Genomic DNA, 17,478 nt, shown 5'->3' with positions numbered 1-17,478 from the left:
TCTTTATAGTCCAACTCTCACATCCATACATGACTACTGGAAAAACCATAGCTTTGACTAGACGGACCTTTGTTGGCAAAGTAATGTCTCTGTTTTTTAATATGCTGTCTAGGTTGGTGATAGGTTTTCTTCCAAGGAGCAAGTGTTTGAATTTCACGGCTGCAGTGACCATCTGCAGTGATTTTTGGAAACAGTATATACAAAGGCCCAAAATCAGAGTGAGTCTGTCAAAGTCACTCTGAAAATGAGAAAGTCTTGGTGGCTGGATGAGGTCTGGGAGTAAGAGAAGGGGCAGCCGGCCTGCCAGTTCCTCTCCATGTGGCCCCTCAAGTGGCTCTGCTCCACTTGCCAGACCCTGCAGGTAACTGACTTGTCCACGTGAAAAGGCTGCACCATCCAGGCAGCGGGGCCTCCAGCCCTGAGTTGACCGTGGCCAGTGAGAGGCACCAGGAGGAAATCGAGGGAGTGGGGAGGGGGGGATATTTAACCAAGACCCCACCAGCTGGGACCTAGCTAGTCCCCACTGAAAAAATATGCACAACTTAAACACTGAGAGTTATGTTTTATTCGGTGGGAATTTTTAAAACTTCAAGCCCAAGAGGCAGAATCTCAGGAAAACCCTGAGAGAACTGCTCCAAGGAGGCGAAGGGGTAGCTGGGTTATATAGAAGTTTTGCAACAAGCAGGTAGTCTGAACGGAAAACCGGGTATCTCAAGTGAAGGAATTTAGTGCTTTTCTAGGTATATGAGAAAATGCAGGAGTCTGGGCTCCCTGACATCACTCCTGTGATATGCACCTCACCTATCTGGCGCCAGTATCCTGGGTTTTCACAACCCTCTGCCAGTGGCTGCAGTCTGATGGCTGCCAGGTGGCAGGGAGTCTTTCCTCCCTGAGTTCCTCATCAGGTGGTGGCTGCAACTACTGAAAACCATGATAGTCTTCATTTACTGATACAACAAGAAATATTCCATACCTGATCCTAGGTTACCTGTTCACTCTCTAAGCAGTAGTGAGTTACTCACTCAGTCATGTCTGACTCTTTTGGACCCCATGGACTGTAGCCTGCCCGGCTCCTCTGTCCATGGCATTCTCCAGGCAAGAATACTGGAGTGGATTGCCCTTTCCTTCTTCAGGGGATCTTGACTACCCGGGATCGAACCTATGGCTACCGCATTGCAGGCAGATTCTTTATCATCTGAGCCCACATCAAGGAAGCCCCATCTAAGAGCAAAAGAGGCTGCTGCTGCTGCTGCTGCTGCTAAGTCACTTCAGTCATGTCCAACTCTGTGCGACCCCATAGACGGCAGCCCACCAGGCTCCCCCATCCCTGGGATTCTCCAGGCAAGAACACTGGAGCTGGTTGCCATTTCCTTTTCCAGTGCATGAAAGTGAAAAGTGAAAGTGAAGTTGCTCAGTCATGTCCGACTCTTCGAGACCACATGGACTGCAACCTGCCAGGCCCCTCTGTCCACGGAATTCTCCAGGCAAGAGTACTGGAGTGGGTTGCCATCGCCTTCTCCACAGAAGAGGATAACTAGATGTTATAACAAGATACTATGCAAGGATCACAAGGAGATGGGAAGACTTCCACTAAGGAAAAGAAGGGATATTAACATAAAACAATGGGAAAGAATTGGGAGTAAGGGAGAAAAACTGATGCCTCTATAACCTCAACTTCTACAAGTAGAAATTGACATTAATAATTGTACCTTCTGATAGGACCAAAGCAGGTAACAGCACGCACCCCAGGACCTCCATAACCTGTAGTAACTACTAACAACAAATATTTTAGCAGCTGTGGCAATGGCACCCCACTCCAGTACTCTTGCCTGGAAAATCCCATGGACAGAGGAGCCTGGTAGGCTGCAGTCCATGAGGTCGCTAGGAGTTGGACACGACTCAGCGACTTCACTTTGACTTTTCACTTTCATGCATTGGAGAAGGAAATGGCAACCCACTCCAGTATTTTTGCCTGGAGAATCCCGGGGACGGGGGAGTCTGGTGGGCTGCCATCTATGGGGTCGCACAGAGTCGGACACAACTGAAGCGATTTAGTAGTAGTAGTAGTAAGTGAAGGGTGCTTCTTTGCCATGGACTGAATGTTTGTCCCGTTACCACCACACCAAAAAAAAAAATTTTCAAATTAAAATCTAATCTCCACTGTGATGGCATTAGGAAGTGGGACCTTCAGGAGCAGATTGCATCCTAAGGGTGGAGTTCTCATGAGTGGGATTTGTGCTTTTATATTATTATAAAAGAGGTTTCTGAGAGGAAAGGTTTCCTCCCTTTTGCCAAGTAAGGACACAGAAAAACAGCCATCTAAGAACCAGGAGGGCTTCCAAGGTGGCTCAGCATAAAAGAATCCACCTGCCGATCCAGAAGATGTGGGTTCCGTCCCTGGATCGGGAAGATCCCCTAGAGGAGGAAATGGCAACCCACTCCAGTATGCTTGCCTGGAAAATCCCATGGACAGAGGAGCCTGGCGAGCTACAGTCCACCGGGTCGCAAAAGTGTCAGACACGTCTAAGTGACTGAGCATGCGCACAGGAACCAGGAAGCTGGTCTTCACCAGATGCCCAATCTGCCAGGGCCTTGATCTTACCAGCCTCCAGAACCATGAGAAATACATTTGTTTACAAGCCATCCATTCTATTTTATTACAGTAGCCCAAAAGGCGCAGAAGGCAATAGCACCCCACTCCAGTTCTTTTGCCTGGAAAATCCCATGGACAGAGGAGCCTGGAAGGCTGCAGTCCATAGGGTCGCTGAGGGTTGGACACGACTGAGCGACTTCACTTTCACTTTTCACTTTCATGCTTTGGAGAAGGAGATGGCAACCCACTCCAGTGTTCTTGCCTGGAGAATCCCAGGGATGGGGGAGCCTGGTGGGCTGCCGTCTATGGGGGTTGCACAGAGTCGGACACAACTGAAGTGACTTAGCAGCAGCAGCCCAAAAGGACTGAAATAATCCTCTTTCAAAGAATCAAAGGCAATGTCAAGTCATATCCCAGTGCTACCTGCAAGTGTAACCACAAGGTAGATGCTCCATCAGAGGAACCCTGGGCCCCAGAAATGACTTTGCTGCTTGGTGAGGGAGGCTCTGTGGTTGGAGGTGACTGCAGCCTTACAGCCATTTGTAGAGCCATATCCAGGAGATATTTCCAGCAAAACAACAGCAACAACAAAAACCCCCGCAGTACTTTGATCCCTTTTCCTCATTTTTCAGAGGGAAGAAATTATTGATCCAAAGGGCAAATCCTTTTCAGGCTACTTTTACATTAATTGGGATACTAATTTATTTATGAAGACAATGCAAGCAGGATTCCTAAACAAAAGGAGCTCTACCCAATAGATGTGTGGAAGTTCTTCACAGGCCCCCAGGGGCAGCAAGCATTCTGTGTGCCTTCCAGGAAAGTCACCTGGACCCTGGCCTGCCTTATTTAAAAATGAAGATCATGATTTATTAATAATTCTGATCTCTAAGAAGGAAAAGTGGTTGAGGCCTGAGGTTTCATTCCCCACTCATGAATTTTCCTAATCATGCCCTGTAACTTTGTCCTATGAATTTACATAATGTTTAATTTTTAAGGGGATTGTCAAATTCTAATTTATTGTCCCCATACCAAAATAGAACCTTCATAAATATTTCATGCCCTTTTAAAGTGGAAGGATGGAAACAAGATATATTCATGTTCCATTTCAAATAGCAGAGCAACATAAATTTGAACCCTGCTTTTTTTAAATACAATTTAATAAGTAAGGGTCTTATTTATAGATGTAGAAAAGCAGACACAGATGTCTGCTATTGATATTTCTGTTCAGTTTTGTCCTGGAAGTTTTTATTTAGGGTGATTGGGCAAGAAAAAGAAAAGTTCTCCAGATTAGAAAGAAAAAGTACATCTATTTCTGTTTTTTCATTGACATGATCTTATTTAGAGAAAAATCCTAAAGAATCAAAACAGAAACTATTGGAGGTAAAAAAAAAAGACCTTAGCAAGGTTAAAGGTACAAAATCAATATATAAAATCAATTATATGTCTATATACTAGCAATAAACAATTCAAAAATTAAATTAAGAAAGTTATTCCATTTATAGTAACATCAAAAAGAATAAAACACTTAGAAATAAATTTAAGACAGTAAATGTAATACTTCTACACTGAAAACTATATGATTGAAGGAAATTAAAGAAGACCTAAATAAATGGGAAGACATCCTGTGTCCTTGATTAAAATATTTACTGCTTTTAAGATGGCGATACTCTCCAAATTAAGCTACAGATGCATAGCAATTTCTATCAAATACCCAACTGCCTTTTCAGTAGGGAAAATTGACAAGCTTATCTATCGGAAAATAATATTCACATGGAAATAAAGTCAAACTGACCAATCTCAAAAAAAGCAAAATTGAAGGATTTGTACTTCCCCATTTCAAAACTTACTGCAAAGCTAAGTGTTCATGAATGCTTGGTACTGACATAGGGACAGAGATATCGACTAATGAAATAGAATTGAAAGTCCAGAAATAATCATTCGCATGTATAATCAATTGGTTATCAATCAGTGTTCCCAGACAATTCAATGGGGGAAGGAATAGTGATTTTGTTTTGTTTTGTTTTTTACAACAAATAGAATTGGGTATCTACATGCAAAATAATGAATTTGGATCTATTCCTCATCGTCTATACAATTAACTCAAAATAGATCAAAATCCTAAGTGCAAGAGCTAAAACTATAAATTCTCAGACAAGAATATAAGCATAAATCTCAAGGAGTGTGAATTAGGCAATGGTTTCTTAGGCATGAAAGAAAAGCATAGGCAAAAAAATATACAGATAATTTAGACCATCACATTTAAAACTTTTTTGGTTCTAGGGACACTATCAAGAAAGTGAAAAGATAACCTGAGAGTGAAAGAAAATATGTACAAATCATATATGTAATAAAGATCTATTATCAGAAATATACACAGAACCTTCACAGCTCTACATTAAGAGGGCACATGACTGAATTTTAATGCATAAAGATTCTAAATAGATAGTTCTTCAAAAACAGATGTAGCTATGGCTAGGAAACACATTAAATGATCCTAAACATTATTAGTCATCAAAGAAATGAAAATCAAAAACCAGAATGAGATACTACTCACACCCTCTAGGATGGCTATAATAAAAAATGTTGAAGATAACATTGTTGGCAAGGATATGGAGAAACTGTGAACCTCATATACATTGCTGGTGGAAGTGGAAAATGGTGCAGCCACTGTGGAAAACAGCCTGGCAGTTTTTCAAAATGACAACACAGAATCAACATGTGTGTGTGTGTGCTTTCTGTTCAGTCATGTCTGATTTTTTGCAACTCCATGAACTGTAGCCCACCAGGCTCCTCGGTCCATGGGATTTTTCCAAGGAAAAATACTAGAGCAGGTTGACATTTCCTCCTCCAGGAGATCTTCCCAACCCAGGTATCCAACCCAAGTCTCTTGCATCTCCTGCACTGGCAGGCAGATTCTTTACTACTAGCACCACCTGGGAAGCCCCATGGAATCAAAATATGACTGAGCAATTCTGTTCCTAGATTTATGCATTCTAAGTCATTTCGGTTGTGTTCAACTCTTGGCAACCCTCTGGGCCATAGCCCACCAGGCTTCTCTGTCTATGGGATTCTCCAGGCAAGAATACTGGAGTGGGTTTCCACGCCCTCTTCCAGGCAATCCTCCCAACTCGAGGATCGAACCTGTGTCTTTGGCATCTTCTACCCCAAGATTATTGAAAACAGGAATTCAAGGAAGTACTTGCACATAAGTGTCCATAACAACACTATTTACAATAGCCAAAGGTGAACAGAACTCGCATGTCCATAAATGGAGGAATGGAAACAAAATACAGCAAAGCTGTACAATTGAATAGTACTCAGCCATGAAAAAGGAATGAAGGAGTGGTCCATACCACCACATGGATGACCTTTGAAAACATTATATTTGGTGAAAGATGCAAGTCACATAAGGCCACATATTTCATGGTTTCAACTATCTGTGTGTTAGTCTGCTCCAGATGGCAAAACAAAAATGTTACAGGCTGAGCGGCATAAACAAAAGAAACATATTTTCACACCGTTCCTAAGGCAAGAAGTCAAAATGCCTGAAAATATAGTTTCTGGGGAAGCCTGTCTTTCTGGCCTGAAGAAGGCTGCCTTCCAACTATGTTCCTTCCTCTGTGCGTATTGGTGGGGGGAGAGGGATGGAGGGGGAGGGGGCTTTCCGGTGACTCTGCTTCTTCTTTTAAGGATACCAGTCCTATTGGATTGAGGCCTCACCTTTTGACCTCATTAAACCTTAATTACTTCCTTTTTCTTTATTTGTTGCTCTAAGTCATGTCCAACTCTTTGCTATCCCATGGACTGTAGCCTGCCAAACTCCTCTGTCCATGGAATTTCCCAGGCAAGAATACTGGAGTAAGTTGCCACTTCTTCTCCAGGGGATCTTCCCAACTCAGGGATTGAGCCTGCATCTCCTGAATTGGCAAACTTTACCACTGAGCTACCAACAAAACCCTTTCTTTGGTATTCCTGCCAAATACTGGGTTGGCCAAAAAGTTCTCTAGGATCCAATCTTTTCCATAAGATAGGACAGAAAAACTTGAATGAACTTTTTGGTCAACCCAACGCAATCACATTGGGAGTCAGAACTTCAACATATGGATTTAGGGGGCAAACCATTCAGTTTATAACAGCATGAAATATCCAAAAACAGGCGAATTTATAGACCCATACAGCAGATTGCTGGTTGCTAGGGTTTGGTGGGAGGGGCAATGGGGAGAAACTGATAAGTGACTACAAATTATCCTTTGTGGGTATTGAAGATGTTCTGGACCCAGATAATGACGGTGGTCACCCAATATGGTGAAATGTACCAAATGCAGTTGAATGGTAAACTTTAAAATGTTAACTCTAGGTCATGTGAATTTTCCCTCAAGAAAAATTTAATTGAAACTTTAAAAGTAAAAAGTCAAAGAATAAATAATAAGAGAGAATCTGGAGAAATCACAACCCTGCTACACTGCTGGTGAACTGTAAAATAATGACAGCAACTTTGAAAAAGAGTCAAACAGTGCTAAACACAGAGTTAGCATATGACCCAGCAATTCTGCTTGTAAGTGTAGAACCCCCTCAAGTGAAAACATACATAGCTGCTAAACTTGACACAGGAATGTTTAGATCAGCATTGTTCATGAAAGCCCAAAGGTAGAAACAACCCAAGGTCCATCAAGTTACAAAGAGAGAAACAAAAAAAGTATGGAATGGATAAATCATAGCTATAGAATAAAATACTGTGTAGCTAGAAGAGGAATGAAATACTGATGCGGGCTACAGTATGGATGAACCTTGGAAACACTGAGTCAAGTGAAAGTAGCCAGATGCGGATGACCGCAAGTTATATGATCTTATTTATAGGAAATGTCCAGAATAGGCGAATCTGTAGAGAGAGAAAATGGTTTCCTGCTTCCTTAGATTTGGGGTTCATTGGAGGCACAAAGGGGTAAATGATAAAAATGTTCTAAAATTGCTTGTGGTTATGGTTGCACTTCTGTGAATATATTAAAAGCCATTGATATGTACTCTTTAAATGGGTGAGTTATATGCTACATGAATTATATCTCAGTAAAGTGTTACAAAATGAAAAGCAGTAAGGAGACATTCAGTTGAGAACAAGAATTTCTTTTATAAAAAGCTTATTTTTGTAAAGACACACAGCACCCTTTCCCACAAATCTGTGAGAGTGTTTTTCCCCTCTATCTGGTGACATTTATATGTGGCCCTTCTAAAGTGATAGATTAGATGGGTGGTTCTTACGTGAACCTTGAAGATTCGTTAAATTTATCATCTATGTTATTCAGTAAATGCAAGATGTACCTGCCCCATTCCTCTACTTCCTTTCCATTGGGATAACTGTCTACTCTATAGTTTAACTTCCCCAAACATTCTCTTTGTTAAAATGAGGTAAATGTATGCTTTGATTTCCAAACTGTGAAATTTAACCGGCTAATGATGGGGAAGTCCTTGGGTAAAGAGTGCAGGGCAAGTTCAAAGCAATCTTGTAACTATGTTCAGATACTTTTTCAACGTGTAAATTCACATAACCTCATTATGACCATCAGTTATATGATGCTGGTCAAGTGTTACTTCCAGGAAAATGTAATAAAAGCCAGTTCCAAAAAAAATAAAATAAAAACAGGCAGCTCCGTTGAGATCCAGCACACAGATATAGATTCCTGTGATTCTATATTCTTCAGGTGATTCCCATGTGGGTAACCTCTCTCAACTCAGCTTTAATAATAATGAACTCCATTTGTGCTCCAGCGAAAGTAATCTATTTAATCTATGTTCTGAAAATGACCCTGACTTTCAGTCCTGCTTTGGCTGATGAATACAGCTGTACTGAATATATCTTGGCTCTGTAAATAAAATACTGATTCCAATCACTGCCACAGAATGCATTTTGATACCGCAGATATTTTTCTGGCTCAGTTTTAAAATTAGGTATCTCTAAGGAAGAATGAGACATCAGTTAAGGCAAAAACGTAGTCCAAAGCCTAAAGTGGTAATTTTAAAATAATTTTGATCTTCTCTTTAATTGGGAAGGTAATTTTCTACAGATATTAGATGAAACCCTGTGTCATTCTGACTTCCAAATGAAGACAGAAGTCTTGGAATTCCAAAGAACATCTCTCATAGGGCTGGTGTCCAGTCAATAGACTTTATTTATAGTATCTCAGGACACCTCCTATGGCCCTGGACAGGCTGGGTATCAAGAAGGCCTATAGCAGATCCCTGGAAACTCTCCATCTTTGCATTTCTGTAGGAATCTCATCCACGATATCTGCTTAGTAAATACTCCGATAGAATAAATGGATGAATTTCCTGATGCTGCTTAGGTCATTGTGCTGGTAGTTTCGGAACTAAATTTTCTAAGTGTTAGTGTTCCTCCTTCTAGAAGTTTGCATATCCCCTGTCTTGTTCTGGTGTGTTCCTGGTGGGCAGAATGATGGTTCTCCCAAAGAAGTCAATGTATTAAGTCCTGGCACATATGGTCTTTTCCAGGGCAAAGGAAAATTAAGATTCTTAACTAGCTAACTTTTAGAATAGGGAGATTATCCTAGATAGTGCAAGTGGGCTCCATGTGGTTACCAGATTGCTTTAAAGCTGGAAAAGGAAGCTCGAAAGGGAAGTCAGAGTGAGGCAATGTGAGAAAGATAAACCTGATTTTTCTAGCTTTGAAGATGCAGGAAGGGGCCATGAGCCCAGGAACACCGGCAGCTCTAGAAGCTGGAAAAGCTAAGAGACAGAGTCTCCTCAAGAGTCTGCAGAGGGTACAGAACCCTGCAGAAACAACTTTGATTTTAGCCCAGTGAGATCCACGTCAGACTTCTGACCTACTAAACTGTACAATGTAAATCTGTGTTATTTCAAGGCACCAAGTTTACAGTCATTTGTTATAATAGCATACAGAACATGAATACCATTCCCCATCTTTTTCTTGTTGACTGGCTAGAGTCCTTTTATAATCTAGATGTTGGTCTATGCCCGCGTTTTGCACGTTGAAAATATCCTTTCCGGTCTGTCACTCATTTAACTTTTTCAGTGTTGTCCTTCATTCAACAAAGGTCCTCACTTAATTTTTACGTAGGCAAATCTCTCTCATTTTTAGTCACTATGGATGGTACTTTTGGGGGTCTTTAAAACACCTCCTCCACCCCAAGTTTCAGAGACATTTCCCTTGCCTTCCTTGGTTAGTGTCGTGACTTACCATGTCACTTCACGGAGGTGGAGTTTATCTTTTAAGAGGTGTGAAGTGATTGGAATACTGGCTCAGCTGTTCTAACAGAGACCAAACTATCTGCAGCTTAAGACAGAAATGTAGACTTCCCTGGCGGTCCAGTGACTAAGACTGCACGCTGAGTGCAGAGGAGTCGGATTTGATCCCCAGCCAGGGAACTAGATCCCGCATGTCGCAACTAAGACCAGGCACAGCCACATAAATATTTAAAAGAGAAAGAAAGACAGGAATGTATTTCCATCTCACAGAAGCACAGATATCAGCAGGCGATACTAATGTGTGAGGCCTGCTTATATGACTTGCATTTCCGAGGCCAGCAGCTGGTCTAGGACATGGCTGAACTCTAAGGACAGGGAATGTCTTTATTCTCATCTGCTTTCTGACAAATGTATCCAAAGGCATAAATTTATATTTTGCTTTAGATTTGTCCCCAAATTTTTGGCATGTCATGCTTTAAGTGTAAGCCACCAGGGAAGCCATTTATCTCGGAGTGTTGTAAGCGCCCCGGGAAACAGACTCACTCAGAAGGACAATATAGATAGTGGAGCGCAGTTTATTGCACCTGCGGGCCCAAGGCAGCGTCTCTTAGCCAAGGACTCCGGCCGACTTTTGCGAAAAACGTATACCCCCTAAGTGCACTGCTCAAGCCCACATCCACAAATTGCTTAAACCTAGCCTGGAAAGTGTTAAAGGGAGATTCAATCAGGTTACAGCCCTGATTCATAATCAGAAGGGTCAGCTGGTTATACAGTGCAGCCTACATCAAAGCGTGCCATAAAGATCACAAAGGTGATTGACCACATAGGGGAATATTACATTCTTTTTGGCGACGGGAAATCTTGGTATGGAATCTGGTGTTTATCCGTCTGGGAGGACAGTTTGGCCGTAGGTATGTTATCCCCATGGCTACCAGGCACATAGTCCAAAGCTCACTGAAAGTGCGAGATGCAGTTTCCTTCTTTTTCAAGACGGAATCAGCTCAGCCTGTTCCTTTCCTCCCTCATGAGTATTTTGTAATTTCCAATGAATTTCTATGACAATTCGGCAGATATCGCCGGTTTCCTTGTTTTTCATTACATTCCCTGGTATATAACAGTCTTCTGTGAGATCTTTTTCTTTTGATTTCAATGTTACACCGTGGTGTAATTTTTTGTACACATGTATTTAATAATTAGTGAGCAAAGTGTTAATTACGATTTAACCCTGTGAAATGGCATCGATGGAAATAAGTAAGCTAATCTGATAGATGCATAAAATCTTCAAAGTGTGTCTACATTAGTAGGCAGATAGGCAATGATAATTGTTTTATAACTGACAGTAGGCAAGTTTCTTCTGTTGCTTATTATTTTTTTTAGGAGTTTGGATTTTTTTTAATAAATTTATTCATTTTAAATGGAGGCTAATTACTTTACAATATTGTAGTGGTTTTGCCGTACATTGACATGAATCAACCATGGGTGTACATGTGTTCCCCATCCTGAACCCTCCTCCCACCTCCCTCCCCATCCCATCCCTCAGGGTCATCCCAATGCACCAGCCCAGAGCACCCTGTCTCATGCATCGAACCTGGACTGGCAATCCATTTCACGTATGATGATATACATGTTTCAATGTCATTCTCCCAAATCATCCCACCCTCGCCCTCTCCCACAGAGTCCAAAAGACTGTTCTGTACATCTGTGTCTCTTGCCGTCTCCCATATAGGGTTATCGTTACTATCTTTCTAAATTCCATATATTTGTATTAGTATACTGTATTGATGTTTTTCTTTCTGGCTTACTTCACTCTGTATAATCGGCTCCAGTTTCATCCACTTCATTAGAACGGATTCAAATGTATTCTTTCTAATGGCTGAATATTATTCCATTGTGTATATGTACCACAGCTTTCTTATCCATTCATCTGCTGATGGACATCTAGGTTGCTTCCATGTCCTGGCTATTATAAACAGTGCTGCGATGAACACTGGGATACACATGTCTCTTTCAATTCAGGTTTCCTTGGTGTGTATGCCCAGCAGTGGGATTGCTGGGTCATATGGCAGTTCTATTTCCAGTTTTTTAAGGAATCTCCACACTCTTCTCCATAGTGGCTGTACTAGTTTGCATTTCCACCAACAGTGTAAGAGGGTTCCCTTTTCTCCACACCCTCTCCAGCATTTATTGCTTGTAGACGTTTGGATCGCAGCCATTCTGACTGGCATGAAATGGTACCTCACTGTGGTTTTGATTTGCATCTCTGATAATGAGTATGTTGCTTATTTTTTAGACTCATTTCAATTTCAGGAACAAAAATGCAATAACAGTAATAGCAATAAATAAGAGAAAACTAAGCAATTGTTCTTTTTTTAAACACTAAAGTGAAGGTGAAAGTAAAAGTCACTCAGTTGTGTCCGACTCTTTGTGACCCCATGGACTATACAGCCCATGGAATTCTCCAGGCCAGAATCCTAGAGTGGATAGCCATTCCCTTCTCCAGTGGATATTCCCAACCCAGGGATCAAACCGGGGTCTCCTGCATTGCAGGTGGATTCTTTACCAGCTGAGCTACCAGGGAAGCTCCCCTGTAACACTAAAGTCTACCACAGAATTAAATTATATGGGTATCTAACACCAGTGACTGATCAAAAATCTAAAACAGAGAAAAGGACCAGAAAATAAAGCACAGGAAAATGTAGAGGTTGGAGTTAAAAAGGAAGAAAGAACTTGAATAAACATTTCTCCAAAGAAGAACTACAAATGGCAGCTAAGCACAGGAAAAGATGCTCAACAACACTAATCATTAGGGAAATTCAAATTAAAACCACAGAGAGATATCACCTTACCCATTAGGATGTCTACTATTATCACCCATTAGGATGTCTACTACTAACAAAAATATCAAATGATAAGTGCTGTCGAAGATATGGAAAAATTGGAATGTTTGAGCAGTGGTGGTGGGAATGTATAATGGTATTGCTGCTATGGAAACCGGTACAGCAGTTCCTCAGAAAATGAAACACTGAATTGCCAGCATATACCCCAAATAAATGAAAGCAAGGGCTTACACAGATATTTATTTGTACCTTTTCCTAGCAGCATTACTCACAATAGCCAGCCCGCAGAGGCAACCCAAGTGTCCCTCAACAGGTGAACAGATAAGCAAAATGTTTTTTCACATATACAATAAAATAATATTCAGCCTTATATATGGAATCTAGACAATCTAGTGGTGATGAAGCTATTTGCAGAGCAGAAATAGAAACTCAGATGTGGAGAACAGAGGGGTGGATACAGGAGGGAAAGGAGAAGGTGGGGTGAATTGAGAGAGCAGCTCTGACATATATACGCTGCTGCTGCTGCTGCTGCTGCTGCTGCTGCTGCTGCTGCTGCTATGTCGCTTCAGTCGTGTCCGACTCTGCGCGACCCCATAGACGGCAGCCCACCAGGCTCCCTCGTCCCTGGGATTCTCCAGGCAAGAACACTGGAGTGGGTTGCCATTTCCTTCTCCAATATATACGCTGCTGTGTGTCAAATAGAAACTGGTGGAACGCTGCTGTGTAGCACAGGGAACTCAGCTCTTTGGCAATCTACAGAGCAGGGATGGGAGGGCGGGAGGAACACTCAAGAGGAGGAGATACACGTATATATATACACATACTTACAGCGCATTCACGCTGCTGGACATCAGAAACTGACACAACATTGTAAAGCATTATACTCCAATTTTTTTTTAAAAGGGGATGGAATTCTGACACATGTTACAATGTGGATGGACCACAAGGACCAAGGCAAAATAAGAAAACACAGAATAAATACTGTATGATTCCAGTTACATGAAATACCTAGAGTGGTCAAATTTAAAGAGATAGAAAGTAGAAGAGTGGCTGCCAGGACCTGGAGGAATGAAGGGTTATTGTTTAATGAGTCCAGAGTTTCCGAAGATTTTTTTTAAGTTCTGAAGATGAATAATGGTGATGGCTGCACAGCAATGTGAATATATGTATGCCAATGAGCTCTATAGGTAAAAATAACTAAGATGGTGAACTTTAATGTATATCTGACCACAATTTTTAAAAAAGTAACTTTTAAAAAAGAGATATGGGGATGTCCCTGGTCGTTCAGTGGTTGAGAGTCCGCCTGCCAATGCAGAGGACAGGGTTGGGATCCCTGGTCCGGGAGGATTCCACATGCCACCAAGCAGCTAAGCCCATGAGCCACAACTAGGAAGGAGCCCACGTGCTGCAGCTAGCGAAGCCCGAGCGCGTAGAGCCTGTGCTCCGCGGCTCGAGAGACCGCGGCATTGAGAGGCCAGTGCACCGCAACCAGTGTAGCCCCCTCTCACCGTAACTAGAGAAAGCCCACCGAGCAACGAAGACTCAGCGCAGCCCGAAATAAATAAGAATAAGAAAAGAGAGAAATTTCAGAAGTGAAAAGACATGGCCAACGATCGAGTCCTGTAGTGTCTCATCTGAGGTTTCATGATTTTTCCCCAAAGTGTCGCTTTACAGTTGGCCCAGACGGTTAAGCGTCTGTCTACAATATGGGAGACCTGGGTTCGATCCCTGTGTCGGGAAGATCCCCTGGAGAAGGAAATGGCAATCCACTCCAGTACTATTGCCTGGAAAATCCCATGGACAGAGGAGCCTGGTAGGCTACAGTCCATGGGGTCGTAAAGAGTCGGACACGACTGAGCGACTTTTTTAAAAAAAGGGAAATGAATACATGATGTCACATAGAAATGAGGCATCAGGGATGGCTGAGGATATTCAAGGCAGGTCAAAGGCCTGAACCAAAGAGGCTGGAGTCACAGGACACGGATCATCAAAGTGAACTTAGAGGTTGTGTTTCTGGTTTTGCTTATTTGCTTCTTTTTTTTTTTAAACCCAGTGGCCATAGACCTCCAGGGTGCCGGTCAATCCCTAACTTTTAATAATCTTTTCTTATTTGTCTGTGTGCACTATTTCAAGAGAAAGAACATGGGCTTCATTAGATTCCCAAAGCGCTGATCCATTGGCAGGAAATAAAGAAAGGAATCTAGTTCACTTCCACCTTTTTACGATGTGAAAACTGAGATGTGAAGACAGGAGGCTTCAAGCCCAAGGTCACAGAGTTAGTTAGGGAAAGTCTGCGGCTGCTTTTTCGCTCAGGTACGCTGAGTTTCAGGTGATTTCCCCTGAGGGAGTACTTCCCCGTTTTCAAGCCGGGTCTGCTGGAACCATCTGTCCCGGGACAAAAGAAACAGATGATAACTCGACCCCTGACTTTGCGGGCCCTGCCCCCTGATTCCAATGGGAGTCCTTTCAGCAGGGAGGGAGGCGGGCGGCTGGGAGGGGACCAGTGGGAGGGGCGGTGCTTGCTGACCGCGGTGGGCAGGGGGAGGTGCAGACTGTATCTCCTTGCCTGTCCTTGGACCGGAACAACTCCCCTGAGAAGGTGGCAGGAACTAGAACCATTGTATTCATATCATGGCACAATCTCGCTGCAGGGCTGGGCACAGCACGATCCAGCTTCTAAGAGGAGGGATGGAAACTGATTCATGGCAGGACCTTCCCAGAACAAAGCGAGAAGGAAGAAATTTGGACTGAGCACCGCAGCGACAAAGCCCAGACAGGCACCCTGATAAAGCATCAAGCCAGCCAATGAAACATAAACCCGCCTCTTGGCAAGTACTAGCTGTGTTTTAGAAACAAGATCCTTTCTCAGGAAAGCAGGTGCTTTGTACACAACTGGTCATTAAGAGCATGCATCAATAGGTCTGGCTGAACACCTTCCAATCCCAAAGAACAGAAGAGTTATTTCAAATAATGTCGGTGCCATATTGGTTCAGTGAATGAAGGCACCCTGCCCGGAAACTGTACGCTTTTCCATGAAGTCTCAAAATGTTGGGCCAAGTGACACAATGCTCAAAAGAAGTTAAACTAGTAAATTAGAATGATCAGCTAATTAAATTATGGGGCATATAGTCTTTCCATCATGAAGTTAGAAGCAAAACCCTATTCCAGTTTAGGGAGTCATGACATTTTCAGGATGAAGAGCTCAGATACGCTCCAACCTCTGCACAGCATCAGCTCAGAGGATTTGGCTAGTGAGAGACGAGTTTTAAGGATGGGGGAGATTCAAGCAATAAATCACTTTTCTATGAAAAAATTGTTAGTCGCTTAGTTGTGTCTGACCCTTTGGACTGTTAGCCCGCCAGGCTCCTCTGTCCGTGGGACTATCCAGGCAGTACTGGAGTGGATTGCTGAACCCTCCTCCAGGGGATCTTACTGATCTAGGGAGGGAAACTAACTTCTCTTGTGTCCCCTGCATTGCAGGTGATTCTTTACCCATGGGCGGTCAGGGAAGCCCTATACACAACTATAAATCTGCTTCAGGTGATGTGGAGAGCAAATATAAGAGACATTGGTTTGTTTTTCCTCATAAGCATGAAATGACTAGTCATGAGTTTTGAGGGATCAGACTGTCCTGAGCAGCCAGAATTTGAATTATTTACCCCAAGAGAAATAAAAATGATTTCCTTAGATGCCAAATGCACAATTTGCTGCTCATAAACTTTTTTAAACAACATACACTAACTATTGAGTAACCTAAGTATTCTGCATAGTAATGTATAGCATGAGTAAGCTTTAATGAGGAATAAAAATGAAACTGAAACCTATTTGGCCGAAAAAGAAAAACAAACCTAGTAAGTATAATGGAAAAGATTTGAATCTAAACAGTATATAAATGAATGCGCCTGAGCTACTTAACATTAGAAATTGCAAAAAAAATTATACAATTAACTGATGTCAATTTGACATTAAATGCAGTAGCTTTATTTTCAGCATTGAAGAAACAAATATGCAGTAAGCTCTTGAAAAGAATGAATTGTACTTTTTATAGTTCAGTCTGGGTATTTTAAGTTTCCAAATAGTTTTAGATCATTGGACTTTTAAAATTATATGCTTGCAGCTTTCACTTTATAGCAGAATGATTATTGTCATGAAAGACATGTTTGAAATTGCAAAAAGGTTAAAAAGGTAAAATAATATTTTGCTTTAGGATTTTTTTTTTTTTTGGTACAGGTTAATTTGCTAAATAAATGTGTGAACTAAAAACCGTAAAACTCTTAGAAGACAGTCTAGGTCTGAATCTTTATGACCTTGACCTCAGTTCAGTTCAGTCGCTCAGTCATGTCTGACTCTTTGCAACCCCATGGACTGCAGCACACTAGGTTTCCCTCCATCACCAACTCCCAGAGTTTACTCAAACTCATGTCCATTGAGTCGGTGATGCCATCCAACATCTCATCCTCTGTCATCCCCTTCTCCTCCCACCTTCAATCTTTCCCAGCATCAGGGTCTTTTCAAATGAGTTAGCTCTTTGCATCAAATGGCCAAAGTATTGGCATTTCAGCTTCAGCCTCAGTCCTTCCAATGAATATTCAGGACTGATTTCCTTTAGGATGGACTGGTTGGATCTCCTTGCTGTCCAAGGGACTCTCACGAGTCTTCTTCAACACCACAATTCAAAAGCATCAATTCTTCGGTGCTCAGCTTTCTTTATAGTACAACTCTTGCATCCATACATGACTACTGGAAAAACCATAGCTCTGACTAGATGGACCTTTGTTGGCAAAGTAACATCTCTTGACTTAGGCAACGGTTTCTTAGATATGACACCAC

Source organism: Capricornis sumatraensis, chromosome 21 (assembly GCF_032405125.1).
Source record: "Capricornis sumatraensis isolate serow.1 chromosome 21, serow.2, whole genome shotgun sequence".
In the NCBI taxonomy this organism is placed as follows: Eukaryota; Metazoa; Chordata; class Mammalia; order Artiodactyla; family Bovidae; genus Capricornis; species Capricornis sumatraensis.
The sequence above is the reverse complement of the archived record's forward strand: the minus strand, read 5'-3'. Positions refer to the sequence as shown.